This window comes from Saimiri boliviensis, chromosome 9 (assembly GCF_048565385.1).
Source record: "Saimiri boliviensis isolate mSaiBol1 chromosome 9, mSaiBol1.pri, whole genome shotgun sequence".
Taxonomy (NCBI): domain Eukaryota; kingdom Metazoa; phylum Chordata; class Mammalia; order Primates; family Cebidae; genus Saimiri; species Saimiri boliviensis.
The window spans coordinates 84110768-84127536 of NC_133457.1; the positions used below are offsets into that span (position 1 = coordinate 84110768).

The 16769-nt window shown below is 40.5% G+C and overlaps 1 protein-coding gene across 6 annotated transcripts in view; it reads left to right on the plus strand.

Moving 5' to 3' along the window:
• The window catches only part of LOC120367937 (uncharacterized), a 769718-nt gene that overhangs the window by 263006 nt on the left and 489943 nt on the right, over window positions 1–16769 (plus strand). The window lies entirely within an intron of this gene.

Genomic DNA, 16769 nt, shown 5'->3' on the forward strand with positions numbered 1-16769 from the left:
ATGCAGAGAAGCTCTGTTTGTTCCCTCAAGGAATGCACATTCTTGTAGACAAATCCAATGATTGCTGCTATAAAAGTCATGCTGATGTACTGTTGCTGGAGTTCAGCATCAAGGGGACTGCAGGTGTTGGGTTTGTGTAGAGATGAGAACACTAACTGCTTCCTATCCAGAGAGTGCTGCTTGCAGGAACATCATGCTCTGTGGAGACTTGGGGATCTCTAAGTGTCTCCATCTTCTTCTCTCTTTCCATCATGGAAGAAGAGTTCATACTCCTATCAAAGTCTAAGTCTTGCCCTCAAAATTCAGCATTCAATCTCCTCATGCCTTCAAAAAGATTTAAGTAAATTAGAAGCTTTATTGAGGTAAGACTGCCTTTATGTTCACATGCTATTTGGTTTATCAGTAATACTTGAGATGGTTAGCACTCACTCCTCCTGAGTGAGTCTCCTTTTATCCTGCCTGTGGACATTACACTTCCTGAATGCCCACTTCCTTTTGGGCTGCATTTCCTCTGTCCCCATTAAAGATTCCCTTGCTTTAACTCAACCCAATTCTAGGATTTCTAAAGACTAAGAACTGAGTCAGAATCTTTTCTCTTTCTTTTCTTCCTTTCCCTAAGTCACCTAATCCATTTTTATAATTTTACGTACAGTCTTATAGCTTCTAATTATGTTTGTCTAAGCTAGATCTTTCTTTTGGACTTTTACTTAGCCAATTGCCTATTTCATGTTTTCATTTAGATATTTCACAGACATCTGAGACAGTCATCCAAAATGGAATGTCTGATTTCCACCTTCCCCAAGGCCATTGTTGCTGATCTCAGTTTTGGCTCTAACAACCAACCGACTATTTTCTCAAGACAGAAGTTAAGGTGTTTACCCATAATTCATCCAATTCCTACATAAAAGCATCAGTGAACCTGTTAGATCTGTCTAATAAATGCCTTCAGCCTGACCGTGTCTCACCATCTCTACTAGCACACCCTTGGCTGTGCTCATGATATTCATCTGGATTAATGCAACTGCCCTTCCTATTCATACTCCCATCGAAAGGCTACATAGAAGCAGTGATTTCAGCATGCAAATTTTACACTTCTAATTTACCCTGCATAAATAACTGTGTTGCTTACCTTTTTTTTTAATGCACAGACACTTAATTATTCCACTTTTCAATTTGGAATTCTGCTTTTCTGCTCTTGCTTATGACCCCATGTGGTTTCTAAGGGGTTTTCCAGAAACAAAGGGAGCTTCCTTTTAGGGAGAAATTCTGGTAAAATTTTTGGACTAATAAAGTGTTCATATCATCAGAAATGGAAACAAATGGAAAAGGTCCTTTGAAAAGTGGAGAGATATTTGACAACCTGAGAGGCTCAGGGAGCATGTCACATAGAAGTTTACACATGAAACACAGGACTGATATTTGCAGGGGTTGTAATATTGGTCTGAGGAAAAGTGAGTTTCTTTGGCTTAGCGGGGAGAAAGATGTGCATGTGTGGCATGCGGAAGATCCCTGGAAAGAAAAATTGATGCCCTACTGCAGGTATCCTTCAATACCTGACTTAGAAATTTGAGTCTGGTTTAACACAGAGTTGGAAGCCACTGAAGAGATTTTGAGCTTGAATGGCATGCAGTGAATGTTGTTCTCTAGAAATACCAGGCTGACAATAGTGGCAGGGATGGATTGGGATGGGGGAGTCAGAAGGTAAGAAGGTCAAGAAAAAGGCTAATCCAGCTGTGCAGATGACATGTATTGAGTGTCTATGCTGGAATGGTGGCTTTGGGTCACTTTCATTTGCTTTAAATATTTTTACACTGCACTAAATATCTGTTTTCATTGATCTAGTTCTTCCCTTTTGTTCAATACAGATGCCATTGGCCCTTTAGATCTTTTCTTTACACTAAACATCGCCAGGTATTGCAGTTTTTCTCTGTATACCCTCCTATTTTCATCTGCCCCTCTGGAGACCACCTGTTTATCAATATCCTGTCTAAATTTCAGGGTCAGAATTAAGCCAGTTCTTTACATGTGGTCTGCCTACTATAGACTCTTATAAGTCATATCAAATCTGCTCACCTCATTCAATATGTTATCTATCTATCTATCTATCTATTTATCTATCTATGGATTTATCTATCTATAATGCCCTTGAAAACAAATTGATGTTTTAAATGATCCCTTGCAAAGAAGTAAGAATTTCCTGCTTTTCATTCCTTTATCATGGCAATTTAGGTGGTTCTTCTTTTGTCTGATTTTGCTTGTCCTTGCTTATTTCTGAAAGCCATCCCCTGTCTACTGTCTCTATTTTACATGTTATGAATCAAGTGTGTTTCAGCTTTGGAAAGCATCAGCAGTATTTACTATATACACAATCTAGTGTTTATTGTAAATGTATTTAATAAGTATTTATTGGATGCCTACTGCATCTAGGCACTGTTCTAGGTGCTTGGAATATTTCCATGAACATGATATTAAAGGTCCCTGCCCTCGATTCCCTGCAGTTCCATGAGTTACTAGATAGCAAGTACCAACAAAGGAACATCAGTTTTCACTACAGTAATGATTTTAAGGCACTGATACAAAGGAAGGTATTTCAAGGGCAGCAGATTCTTTAATATAAAGGCGAGTATTTCCTATCTTTATCTAGATTATCTTTGCAGTTGGCCCTCTGCTTCATCTAAATTTCACCATTACTGGGGAGAAGAAAGAGATGTTAGCCTGGCTCCATATGGAAATTAATTGATATTCTTCCTCACACTGGCTGGATAATTTAAAAATTAATATACTGTGCTGACATTAGTACCTAAAGGTTACAGAGGCTGACTGGTGAGCTGCAGACATTTGAGTCTGCCAAGCAGACTAAGAAATAGATAAGGCTAAATTACAGACCTATTAAAAATAAATTAGTAGTGGCTAAAAAGCAAATTAAGATGCAGATAATCAATCTAATTTAAGGGTCTCTGGTGAGTGTTAATGCTTAATTCTTCTGGTGTTTGATGAAGGCATCTATTAATTAAAAATATTTATATAAAATCGAGCCTGCATAAGGTCTTTATTTCAAGAGGAACCAACTTCAATTGATTTGACTCTCAGAAGATGGTCTTGATTTTGTAGTGAAAGGCAAGACCTGCCTTCACACAGTCTAAATCAGTGTGGATTTTGCTAAAAATATTTTTGCCAGCTGGAGAGAACATTTGCCTTCACTTTTTTTTTTCCTCCATGTTCTCTTCTGACTTCTTGTGCCCAACTCCAGATGATCCATCCTGCTTCCTTCTACTCCATGATTGCTCCCCATGCAGGGGTTGCAGCCGAGCACCAAAGCGATGAAGAGAGCTGGGTTCATTACAATTTTTGGAGAGGGAAAGGGGTCAAATAAGCAGAGAAGGCACAAGCAAGGAGAAAGGAAGGTGTACTTCTAGAAGGAAGTGGGCAGAGCTGGATGCAGAGGCCCTGAGCAAACACACGTGGGGGAATTACAGAAGCATTTGGAGTCCTGGGGGTGTCCTGCAGTGTTGAAAAAGCAAATTATGGTCCAGATAATCAGTCTTACTTCATGGAGCTCTCTGGTGAGTGTAATAGTTAATTATTCTCATGTTTGATGAAGGCATCTATTAATTAAAAATATTCATATAAAACAAGCTTGCACAAGGTCTTATAGAGGAACAAGTGTCGATTGAAATAGAAAATTGTGAGAATTCTGGATCTGATGAAAGAATGGGTTATCTTTTATTATAATTATCCTTTTGATTCTGTCTAATCAATATATTGGGTAAGATGATTACTACACAGGTGTTGAAAGCACAGGCCAAAATAAGTTTGGCCTTTCATATCCATTCCTCATACCCAGCTTCTGACAGAGGGTCAGAGAATAACCCTGCAGGGGGACCACACAGAGCTGTGTCCTGTGCACTAGGCCTTCGGCAGTTAAAGAACCTCACAGTCGTGCAGCACTGGAATAAATGTAGCAAAGGAGGCCAGTCCTGCTGCTATAGCTCGTTGCCCTACTTTGTAGCAGAAATGGGATTGAGTCGGAGGCTGGAATCAAAGCAGATCTTCCCAGCTGGCTACAAGTAGTGCTTGGGTCTATCTCTTACTAATAATATTGGTAGGAAGACTGGTGGAAAGCAACATGTAGATTTTGGGTCTTTTCAACTCATTTTTTAATTGGAAATGTTATACAATCCACAGGAAAAAGTTTTAAGACAACTTAGAAAAAAGGATGGATGTAGAATGAAAAGTCAGTCTTCCCTTATTCTCTCAGTCTAGGCCTGATTTCCATAGAGGTAAAAGGGTTTGCGTAGGAGACAGAAAGAGAAATAAATAAGAAAAGTGGCATAGTTATTTTGGCCAAACATTGAGCACCTGCAGCTCAGAGTTATCAGTGTCACAGGGTGAAATCAAGGTGGCAAAGGCTTTCATATTCTTCCAGGAGCAAAGCACTGTCATTACAGTGGGACATAGCTCTGGCCTGGATGGGCCCTGCTCTGTGGCAGGGGCCTAGCACTAGTCATCTCATATGGCTATGTTTTTGGGGAAAGGTCACCATTTGTTTCCATCAGCTGTCTCTAGGGAAGTGCTGGGCAAACCTTACCAGGCCACCTCTACCTGGATTCCTGTTCAGGGACTGCAGGCCGCAGGCTCTTCCCACACTGAGAGTTTGACACCTGAGAATTTTCAGTTTAGCATTCTATTTTATACTTAATGTATATAACAACAGCAATGAAAAATTCAGCAAATATTTATTGAAAACCTGTTATGTTCCAGGCTTATATATATATATGTTTCAGCCTATTATGCTTCAGGAACATATATATATTCCCGAATATATATATATATATATATATATATATATATATATATATATGTATGTATGTATATATATTCCCCCAACTTGGAGAAATATATTTCTCTAAGGCAGAGTTGGGGATCTCTATAAGGTACCCCAGCACTACTGTACTTCCTCTTTATTTCTTAGCATTTATCATACTATATCTCTTCCTCTGTCTCTCCTCATTGTCCTCTATGTAAGTGTCTGTGTGTGTGTGTGTGTGTGTGTATGTATATGTGTACACACACACACACACACACACACACACACACACACACATACATATTAGCCCCTGATGTGCTTTTCTGTTTTGTTTTCTTCTCTTCTATCACCCCCATTTGCCTTTCATGGGTCTGGAAGGATTATTTTCTTTCTCTTTCACAACACTTAATTTATTTGAGGGAAATGGCTTATTTTCTGAGCAGGTCTCAACCACTGTATAAATTCTAAGGATCTCAGGCTATTCTGCCCACTTTTTTTTCAGATATTCTCTCTGAAGCATGAGTCAATGCGGATGAACAGCATGGTTAGAATAACCCCAAAGATGAGCCACATGCTGATGGGCCATGGCACTATTTTTATGTTTGTGTTATTTTTATGCCTCTTTATATGTACATACATAAAAAATAATGCTACTGCTTTGGGGCAGCTCTGAGATGTAAAGATATCTGCCAGGAGATTGGCAGATGACTCAAGAGCCTAAAACTTGTTTTTATTCTGCAATTGCCCTGTGGCTTCTGCAGCTTTAGAGCAAAAGAGCAATAAGGTTTATGTCAGCTTGCAGGAAACATCCATCATCAATTTCTACCTAAAATTTAGGTATGGCCCTAGCCTTTTTTCTGCATTGTAAGGTATGTTGCATTACTGCTGGCGATGGGGGTGGTTATAGCAAACAGGACTATTTCCTTACCTCCTGCTCTTTGCTGCTGTGACAGCTTCACATATTTCTGCAGCTTTGCTGCTCCAGCCACCATGTACCTTTCATTTATTTATATCCGATGATTCCTAAGAAAGAATTAACCAATTTGAGGAGACCCGTGAGTTTCCTTTGTCCCGTCAGATCCATTGTCTGTCCTTACTTTGTCTTAGGAAGCTGACCTTGACAGATAACATATGCTGGGCACTCTTGCTCTCTAGTTTCTGGGTTCACTAGAGTGAGGGACTGGGAGGAGATCATTGGGTAGATAGAGAGAGGCTCCAGCCACAACTTCAGCCACAGCAGAGCAGCCTTTCTCCCATAGATGTAGCTCTCCCCTATGTCTGTCAATGCTCCCTTTTACCCTAGCCTCTCCAGTGGCTTCTCAGAGATGCTAAGCCTGGGAACTCCACTGATCCTGGCTGGCTCCCTTCAACTTGGCCCTACCTTTGAAAACAGTCCTTTTATTAAAATCTTCCATTGCTACTGTGAGTATCTATGTCCTGCCAGGACTCTGAGTGATGCAGCCATCATACTCCTTAGACAACTGGCTAAGTTGTAGCCTTCAGGTGGCAGCCAACTTCAGAATAAACTAAAGGCTTATAAAATAGGAGGTCCTGGCCTCTTGAAGAGTCTTAGGCCAAGACCTCCAATGTCCTCACATTTATATATTATATATAATATATAAATGATAGATAAATGATAGATAAATGATTATATCATATATAGATGATCTTGAATATGAAATCAGAGTGATGTGGATTCAAACAGTAACAACCAGTAGTTTTGTTAGCAGGTGTTTGCCTGCTCTGGGAGAGTCTTTATCAGAAGAATGGGTGTAGTCCTGCCTCATCCATGCAGCGTTCTTGTGGAGAACAGAGATGATGCTGTGAAATCCACAGAACTGGGAATGCCTGTTTCCAAGCACCCTGCTTGCCATGGCCCTGCTTATTCACTTGCATCCCCTCCACACACACCCACACACACACTTAGTGTTTTCTTTCTGAATCTGCCTTGGCTTTAGCCTTCAGAAGAGCAGTCTTGTATCCCATGACTGCAGCCTAATGGGGTTTTGCACTGTGTCACCATGGCCAGGTTCAACGGCATCTCTCAGAATCTCTTTTTCTGTATGGCTCCAGTGAGGATGTGCTGTCGGAAATTCCTGGGTGAGATCCAAAGCCTGGAAGAGAGGCAGCAGTTGTTTTGTGGCTTTTGCACATTGTCACTGAGCTGCTCACTCACCTCATCCTTGTGAGAAAGGAACCAAGCCTGTGACTGGCGTCTTCCATGGTCCTGCTGCAGCTGCTCTGACTCAGGGGCCAGGTGTGTGTATAAAGTCCATGGCAATGGCCTGGGGATCTGTAAGCCACCATAGGCCACCATACCACCAAGGTCAGAAATAACGAGAACTGAGATCAGTTTCAGTCCATTTCTGTGGTCTTCAGCTCACGTTTGTGAGTTCCAGTTTGTTATTTTCCTTCCTCACCTTCCAGCCATCCTCCTTCCCCAGCAGCTAGGTATTCTGTGGATTTCAACCTTCAGCATCAGACTCAGACCTGTAACACGCACACTCACTCACACACAACACACTCTCTCTCACACACAGACACACACACACAGATAGAGACATACTCACACATACACATACACACATATAACTGATAGAGGGAGTGTCTCAACAGGAAATAAAGAGTGGGGCTTCAGGTTTGCTTGAACTCTGTTTCTTTGCTGAAACAAGGGAATGGTCTCTTGACTTTCATGAAAGTCGGAGTCAGCAGCACTCAGACCTTCCTAGAATTCAAACCTACCAGGAGTCCAGACCACAGCTGGAATCATTCCCCGTCCTTGTTTGTTGATGGTGGCAGGAGGGATGGATAGTGTGGCTGAGCAGTCAGGGGCCACTTTGAGAAGTGGCATTCCTGGGTCTGCAGAAAATTACCAGGCACTTAACAGGGATGGAAATGGATACATGTGTCCCCTCAGCACCTGCAACACACCGGACTCTGGTTTTGTTTTCTGGACAGACTTCAGGGTCCAATGCTGGACACAGAATAAAAGAGGGCAGTGTTCAGGGGCTTTCAGGACTGAACAAACAGTGGGAACCTGACCTTCTGCTAAATTGCTGATATTCACAATTACGTATTTAAGGAACAGCCTCTTGTTTAAGAAGGGTAGAATAATGTGTGGCGATACTCACTTTTCTTTTTTAATTTTTTCACTGAATTTTTCTCCATTATGCGGGTGGCAGTTGCTTCAGAGGAGAGATGTCTAAGGCAGAGCCTGGAAACTAGAAATAGGCTGCAGATCTCCCAGGCTTTTGTATCCTAAACCCTAGACTCCTAGGAAAAATTAAACATTTGCAGTTAAGAAAAATACAGATGACCAGATCTTTTGATTCCATCTTTAGACTAGAAAAGCATTTTTCTTTGTTCAGGAATGAGAGCAGGGAAAAATAGTGAGGACAGCCTGTAGTTGCTCTCCCAGAAATGCTTCTGAAACCTGGCAAAGCCTTGAAGAGAAAGTGGCTATGTTGTACATTTTGGAGAGGTCCTCGACAGGCTTTGAAGGGAGGTTCCTGGGTCCCCGGTGTGGCTGATAGACAATTGAAGCCATTTGGCTTGAAAAGTCTCATTGACCAGGGGGAAGATCTCTTTTGAAGCTTGAGAGCAAAGACATTCTCTCTGTCCACAGCTCTGCATCCTTCATTATGCCGGGACTCTACATAGTGAACATTTTGGCATAATGATAACATAATAACAAGAACTAGCTTTTAGGCTGCAGGTACTGTGTGCTAGCTGCTTTACGTATGTTAACTTGTTTAATGGCCATGAAAACCATATGCAGGGCTTTTTTTTTTTTTTTTTTTGAGACAGAGTCTCACTCCTTCTCCAGGCTGGAGTGCAGTGTTTGGCTTACTACAATCTCCACCTCCCCTGTTCAAGTGATTCTCCTGCCTCAGCCTCCCAAGTAGCTGGGACTACAGGTGTGCACCACTACACCCAGCTAATTTTATGTATTTTTTGGTAGAGATGGGGTTTCACCATGTTGGCCAGGATGGTTTCCATCTTGTGACCTCGTGTTCCGCCCGCCTCGGCCTCCCAAAGTGCTGGGCTTACAGGCGTGAGCCACCGCACCCGGCCATGCGGTGGCATTTTTACACCACATTTTAAATGGGGAAGCTGAGGACACACAATCAGAATTCCAGCCTAAGCAGCTTGGCTCTAAGATCCATGCTTCAATTGTGATAATCAAGGGAAGTAGTATTTCTTGTCCAGGCATAACCTCATACCAGCTAAATGAGTAATCATATTTGCAATGAATATATTTTATCTTGGTAGTTTCATAAAGGAGAAAAAGTACTCCTGGTCTAGGGGTAAAATAAAGAGGTATATGCTAAGATCTGCTCATAATCTTTTGGCAGGCTGGCAGGGGTCATAAGTGAAGATTTAAGATTCTCGAAGGAACCTGTTTGTGGCCTCAATAGTGTCATGCTCTCAGCTAAATGTCTGGAACATAATAAGCCCCCAATAAGTATCAGTGGCTTTAATGATGATGATGATGATATAGTTATTATCACCCCCAGAGAAGGCTGCACAGAACCAATTTCTCAGCACAGATTTGCTGCTTCTTGAGATCCAAATCCTACTTTTACAGAATTGGACACTTTTGAGATCATCACAGTGATTACTCCACCCCTGGCACAGGTGTCCTTCATCCTTAATTGACTGCTCCTTGCTATTGAGGAGATGCTAAATCTAATAATCTAAATTAAAAATTTGGTGTATTAACACTTTCAGAGGTAATTGCATTTACAAGGAGAGGGTAGTGCTAAAAACTGAAAGCATATTTAACAATATAATCACAAGATTTCCTAAATATTTAATAGTATAACAGAAGGATTTAATAGCTGTGATAATGTCAAGGTGATAGGCTTACTGTGCTCTTTCAGGTCTTACCCTTTGTTTATTTCACACATTTCTTCATGTCCTCCTTATAGGTAGGCTGAAGCAGTATGGCCCAAGGATTGAGATGCTGCTACATAAATATGGGCAACTATGAGTATTAAGGACAGAAGAATTTCTTTGGCAATAAACACTCTAAAACATCATGACCATGACCTCATGAAGCCTGCTAGGAAGTAGCTCTGTTTCCCCAAATGAAAAGGGAGCTGGTCTATTGAGTTTTATCAAACAGGAGGTACTAGTGCAGATAAACTTTGCCCACTTTGTATCTTAGAAGATACAGATATGTGTCATGGAAGGGACACTCCCCCAAACATGTCTGTGCATTTAGAGAAGTGTCATCTTTGGAGAGGAACACCATGAATAATAGGTCTCAGTGATGTTAAATTCCCAGTGGACCACACACTGGTTGGTAAAGACCACTTGATTTATTTGATCCAAATGAGGACAGGCAGTGTTAAATCATTCTCGTGGCATCTAGCACAGTGCCTTAATCGCACATGATATTCAACAAAGATTTATGGGGTCAGTGACTGTAATGCATAAGGCACAGGTTCTAGGAAGATTGACAAATACAAGCTCAAGATGCCCTGAGTTCTATCCATAGCACAGCCCCTGAAGGGCTATATGACCTTGAGTCCATTTCTCAGTATCTTACTCCTCAGATGCTTCCTCTGAAAAATGAAGGGATGAGGCTAGATAATAAGCCAGGTCCTTTCTAGCTAGACAGTGTTGTAGAGGTACGTTCTGTGCTTGGGCATCTTCAAATGAAAGCTTATAGTTATATTACTCTTTTGAATCTAATGCCTCTTCCTGGGGTACATCTACCTTCTGATCAATGGCTTCTTGTAACAGTCTATTTCCATGTCCTGCCTTGAGTCTTCTGCACTGATACACCGTGCAGTGATCCACCTATCAATTGCTGAGTCAGATTAAACTCTTTCCAGGCTTCTAATTTTGTTTCTACTATAAGTTTATAGATGACAGATGATACAAAATCTATTCCCTTAGGTTCACTCATGTACCATATGTCTATCTAAACAACGAGTAGAAATGTAAGAAATAACATGGATTTTTGTGGCAAGCCTTGAATTATTTGTTTTGGAGGATGTGTTAATAGATAGTATGCTTCCTAAGACTTTGATGTCTGCACTTAGACTTTAAATTTTCCATTTTAAGTCTTCGAACCTTATTTGTTTTGAATTTTCTTTTGGATAAAAGGACTCATAATTATACCTCTTCTCTCATTCCATTCCATTACCCACTGAATAAACAGTCCAATGATATTAACATTTCCCAATTAATATATCTTTTTCTGTTTATTAGTAGAAAAGTGTTTAGTCTTAAATTTGATTTTGTATCGAACTTGGAGAAATGGGCAATTTATAGCTCTTTCTTCTCTGGAAAGAAAATGTTCAAATGTCAGGTCTTTGTGGACTTTTCCTATTTGGCTCATGGCAGATATATGAGAAATTTGACCACTGTGGTTCTTTAACAGCCCATCTTAAAGGTGATAAATAAAATGAGTTGACATAAAATTCATCACCTTAATGTATATCTGTGGGTTAATGGGAGACATCAAGCATGAGATGCCAGAGTATCCCCAGTGTTTGACAATACCTTGCATGTGGGTGTCCATGGCAAGGAGATGAAGCTGTCTATCAGTTTGTTTTAATGCTGTCGGACAAATAGCCACACCACCTACCTGACTGAACACAGCTAACCTCACAGAAAGTCAATGAACTGGTTCTCAGTAGCCATAAAAATTAGCACAGTTTCACAAGCAAGAGCAAGGATCATCTCAGATTAGCTTAGACAACTAGAGAGGAGAGAAAACAAGGGCTGGGTCAGTCCAGGAAGATGACTGGTGGTTTGTTTGGAGTTTTCTATAGATTACAGATGCTTCTCAGATGCAACAAGAATAAAGCCTTCTCATGCTTCTTTCATATTTTAGAACATGATGAAATGCATTGCTTTGGTTGACCTTTATGGTGGTACAGATAAGAGCCACAAAGTGAGAAGTATGATGTTGAAAGCAGCTTTCCCTGGGGTTCCTCAATGTGTTCCTGAAGGAATAAGGGTAGAGCTTCAACTTCACACTTCCCTGCCCTGCATCATGGCTTGCCAGCTTTAAATGGCTGCACAAATCTGCGTGCTGGAGACAGTTTGGTCTGTGGAACGATAATGCCTGGATGACCATGTTAGAGCCTATTGAGGGATGGAAATGAAATGACTTATAAAAGCTGCTAAGAGATTTAGAAAAGTGCAATAAAAAATAAGAGTCTATTTGAGGTGTTTAGAATCTCATTGTTGTGTTGACATACAGAAGTACCAGTTATTGCTGGTCCATTAACCCCATATTTTCATCGAAACAGTTTGTCCTTTTCTGATCCCCTCTCAGAAGATGGCACAAGCTAAAATATGAAAATTGTCCTAGACCCATCTATCTACCTAGGGCTAAAATACAGAATATGCCACATAGTCAATCATATACCAAAGCCTACTGTAAAATATGCCCTGATTAGCCTCCACTTCTTTATATCTCTCTGATTTTATTTCCTTTAGCTTAGATTTGTCCAGAAGCTCTCATCTCTATCCTCAATACTCTATTATAGATACAATAATGACTTTAAATGCAAACCTAATCATATTTCACCATATTTAACACCAACTTTTCATTGCTGAAAGAGCAAATCCAGACTTCCTAACAAGGCTTAGGAGGCCCTTTATAATCTCAACTTCCTTACCCCTTCCATGTATTCTCTTCTCACTCCTGTCTCATAACCTCAAACCTCTGCGTTTCAGCCAGAAGAAATAGCTACCATTTCTGGAAGGCACTACAGTCTCCCTCACCTCCAGCTTTTTGTTTTGGAACACTCTTTACTGCCTTTGACAAAGCTAACTCCTATCGGTCTTCCAGAATTCAGTGTAGCGATCCAGGAACTTTTTCCCAATCATCTAAATCAGTGTCAGGGTTTCCTCCCATGTGTCTCCTCAGTAAACGCTATCGAAGCACTCATTACATTTTATTTCCTTTAAAACTTTCTCATTTAAATATAGCATTCATGCAGAAAAGTGCACAACTCATAGTGCATGGCTTACTTATTCTGAAGTGAATCTACCCATATGATCAACACTCAGGCCAAGAAGCTGAACATAACTAGGACTTCAGAAGACCTCGTAATGCTTTCTTCTAATCAATACAATTTCTCTTTCCCAAAGATAATCATCAATCTTGACTTTTAATATTATAGTTACTTTTGTCTGTTTTAGAACTTCATATAAATGGAATCGGGCACTACAAATAGTTTTATGTCTGATTTCTCTTACTCGATACAATGTCTATGAAATTTTTCTATGTTGTGTATAGCTGTAGCTCTTTTATTTTTCATGATTGCATAGTATTCTATTGTATGAGTAGATTACTATGTGTCCCTTTATTCTACTATGGTTAGACATTTAGGTTGTTTCTGGATTTTGTTTTTTGCAAATAATGGTGCTCTGAACACTTTTATCCCTGTCTTTTGGTGAAAATATACATTTGTTTCTCTTGGGTACATATGTGGAAAATGCAGAGTAAGCATGATTCTGGCTTTAATATATGCTGCCAAAAATTTCCAAAATGATCTTACTAATTTACTTTCTCTGGCAGTGTGGATAGATTATAATTGTTTCCCATTCCTGTCAACAATGGACATTGCCAGTGGTAAGTCATTCTGGTGGTTATATAGTGGTGTGGCACTGTGGTCATGATTTTCTTTTTGTGCTTTACAAATATTTATTGGTTATGTAGTTGTCTTGTTTTGTAAATACAGTTGAAGTCTTTTGCTCATTTATCTATTGGAGCATCTTTTTTATTCTTATTAATTTGTAGAAGTGATTTGTCAGGTACATGTAATAAAAATATAGTTTCCCACCATGTGGCTTACTTTCTCACTCTTTTAATTGTGTCTTTTGATGAACGGAAGTTCTTATTTTTAATGTTATACAATTTATTATCTGTTTCCTCTATGATCATTACTCTGTTGCTCTGTTTAAGAAAACTTTCTTTAGCTGGAAGTAGACAAGATAATTTTGGTTGTCTTTTTTCTCGATTTTTTTTGTTTTTCCTTTCACATATATATCAGCAATCTATCAGGAATTGTTTTTCATGTATATCCTGCTGCATTTTACTTACCCTGTTAGTTGTCTGTCTCTCCAACTAGGCTGTAAAGAGCTAGGAGGTAGAATGTAAATTGCAGCTTCTTAACATCCAATAGGGGAGCCACCTGTGTGATGTTTAGGTTTCTGCCACCCTTAGTAGAAATTTTTCTTACTTTCAGTTAATTTTTCTCTCTGAGTTTAAAAACTTTCTTAGATTCAGTGAAAATTGCATCCTAATATGTTATTTAAGAAAACATACACACCACTCCTTCCCCATTGTGATGCTCTTTTATTGTTGGGATGATTGTCCTGTTGCACATGGTATGTTTTATTTTTATGGATGTTGATGTCATTTTCAAATCCATGCTAAGAAATTTGGAGCAGAAAATGGTATGACGTTTATTTAAATTATTTATTTTAATAGTTGTTTCCCAGCAGTTATTGATTTAGCCTTTTCTCCTTTTAATTATGCATTTTAAAAAATAGCATATCCTTATTGTTCAAACATCAGATATACATTGAGATATCTTCTTCTACCTCTGTTCAGATCAACCCACTACTCCTATTCCATTTTGGTCTATCACTTTTGTAGATTTCTTGTGTGCCATACCCTGGTTTATTTATATGCAGAGGGAAGCTGCATAACAACCAAGGATGAATGACCTAAGAACAAACACAGCAGGTGATCTGGAAAAACACTTATTGGGAAACTCATAGAGACATTAGAGGTTAGTGCCTGTGTAATCCCCCATTATGCTGTGTGATAGTAGACAAGAATCCTGAAAGGCCAGTTGTCAGATTTCGGAATCAGGTCTCCAGCCAGTGGGTGGTGAACTGCATGGCTCCCCTCCCCTGGCATGATCACAGGGCTAGGGTCCAAATCTTGTGGCTGAAGCTATGTGACAATAGTTAACTGTTCTACATCAAGACCAAGTATTCTACCTCAGTCCTTTTCAGGATTAATTGCCTAAAGCTGACAATTATTATGGAGCCTTACAGGAGGTTATTACCTTTTCTGAGGGGGCAGCCCACAGGGAATCAATAGAATTAAACTTTATATCTCAGCTCACCTCTTATCACAAGGGATGGATGCTTTGCATCATTACCCTCTCAGTCAGGAACTCATATCATTTTAATATGTAAGATCATGAGGCTAGTCTCTAGTATTGCTATAGGAGATAATGGACTATGGTTATGGTATAAATAAGAAAATGGGAGACATGAATAACGCTTGAGACCCTCTCCCAACAGAGATGCTCAGAAAGTCCAGCACCAGCCCAGAGTACAGGTTCCAGGTTGCTGAGAGCTCTAGACAATCCTTTTTCCTGCTTCCATATATGGGGCACCGAATGTTCCAACTCCCCACTGGTGCTGATGCGTATGCAGGTGGTGCATTGGTCCAGGCTAAGATGTTCCCTACCTGGCCAAAATATAAGTAAGTGCTTATGTTGGTTAAGACAGGCCTAGAATTTAGGTTTATTTGCTGGATCTTTGAGGCATGAGGTATCTTGTTGACTACTTGGCCTTGGTGTCTGACAGATTCTATATTAAATCATCAGCACAATTATCGCCTACCTAGGAATTAGGCCACAACGAAGATTGTAGAGTTCTATGTTGCCTGTAGCACTATAGCACCAATGTACAATGAATGTGCATTGCTCAGATATCTCTGTGACATGATAAAAGCCCCATAAAACAGCATACCTCAACCATACCTCGGCTTTCTGTTGAAACTGCTCTCTGTAATCCAAATGTGAATGAGTAATTAAGGGCTGTAATTTCCACCCTACCCAGACAATGTGTAAACAAATACTAATCTTGACTTTTGTGAACCACTTAAGTAACAATCAGAATGCCAAAAGTCCCTGGCCCTCGGAGTGTCCAGAGCCCCTCACCCTCATCTTAGCCCAGGAATTCACTGGAATGTCCAGAGCCCCTCACCCTCATCTCCGTCCAGGAGGTGATTTACAGAATCCACTACCCCTCAGAATATCTGAAACCCCTCACCCCTTCTCCTGCCCCTCACCCTCACTCCCAAGGTGGTTTTATGGGTATAAAAGGTCTTGACACCCTCCTTTTGGGACCACGGGTTGGAGAGACGCGAATCCTCCGTGACTGCTGGCAATAAAGACCCTGCAATTTGGCATACTTTTGTCTTGGTGTTGACTTTCTAAGCTTGGGCCAGTACAGCTTCTCTACTTGAAAAATCTGCTGAAAGGAATGCAAATGACTACTGTAGCACCTTCAAGATCTGCTGCAGCTTCTGAGCTGAGAATACACTGTTCCCACGCTGCCTCCAGTCAGTGTCTACATGCCGGGGAGGGACTAAGGTCTGGGCTTTACTATTTGTTGAAAGACTCCTCTACAGCCATTCTTTGCATTGGAACTCCCCACTGGGGGCGACTGAGACTTTCTCAGACTTTTTGCATCACAGTTGTAGCCTCTTCCTGTCTCATCCTCCTTTATTCCCTTCTCCTTTCATGGTGATGGTCCGAAGGCTTTCTCTCACACCTTTATATTTCACAGGTTTTACCTTAATAAATCCCTGAAACTTCTACTCCTGTTTTAGTGTCTTCTTTCTGAAGGTCGTTAATTGGTAAGCATACATCAGGAGGATTATTCCTTCACACTTGGGCCAGAGGTATGCATAGGGTCCTGGAAGAAGTTGCATGAAAATATGAAATGACTAGTTGACCACCTGCATGCTGGGCTCAGATTTTGTTCAACTGAGGTGGAAAAAGAAAGGCTGTTGATCCAAAGGGGGTTAACAGCTCAGGGGAACTGCATTTGCCAACCTGAAAAGTGTCAGGTATAGTCATAAGGAACAACCAGTCAGTGGCCCTTTTCTTCATGGGTGAACCTAAGCCGTGAGTGAAGTTGTTCAGAGTCAGTGCCTGCAGCTGCAATCCAGAGGTTTAAGACT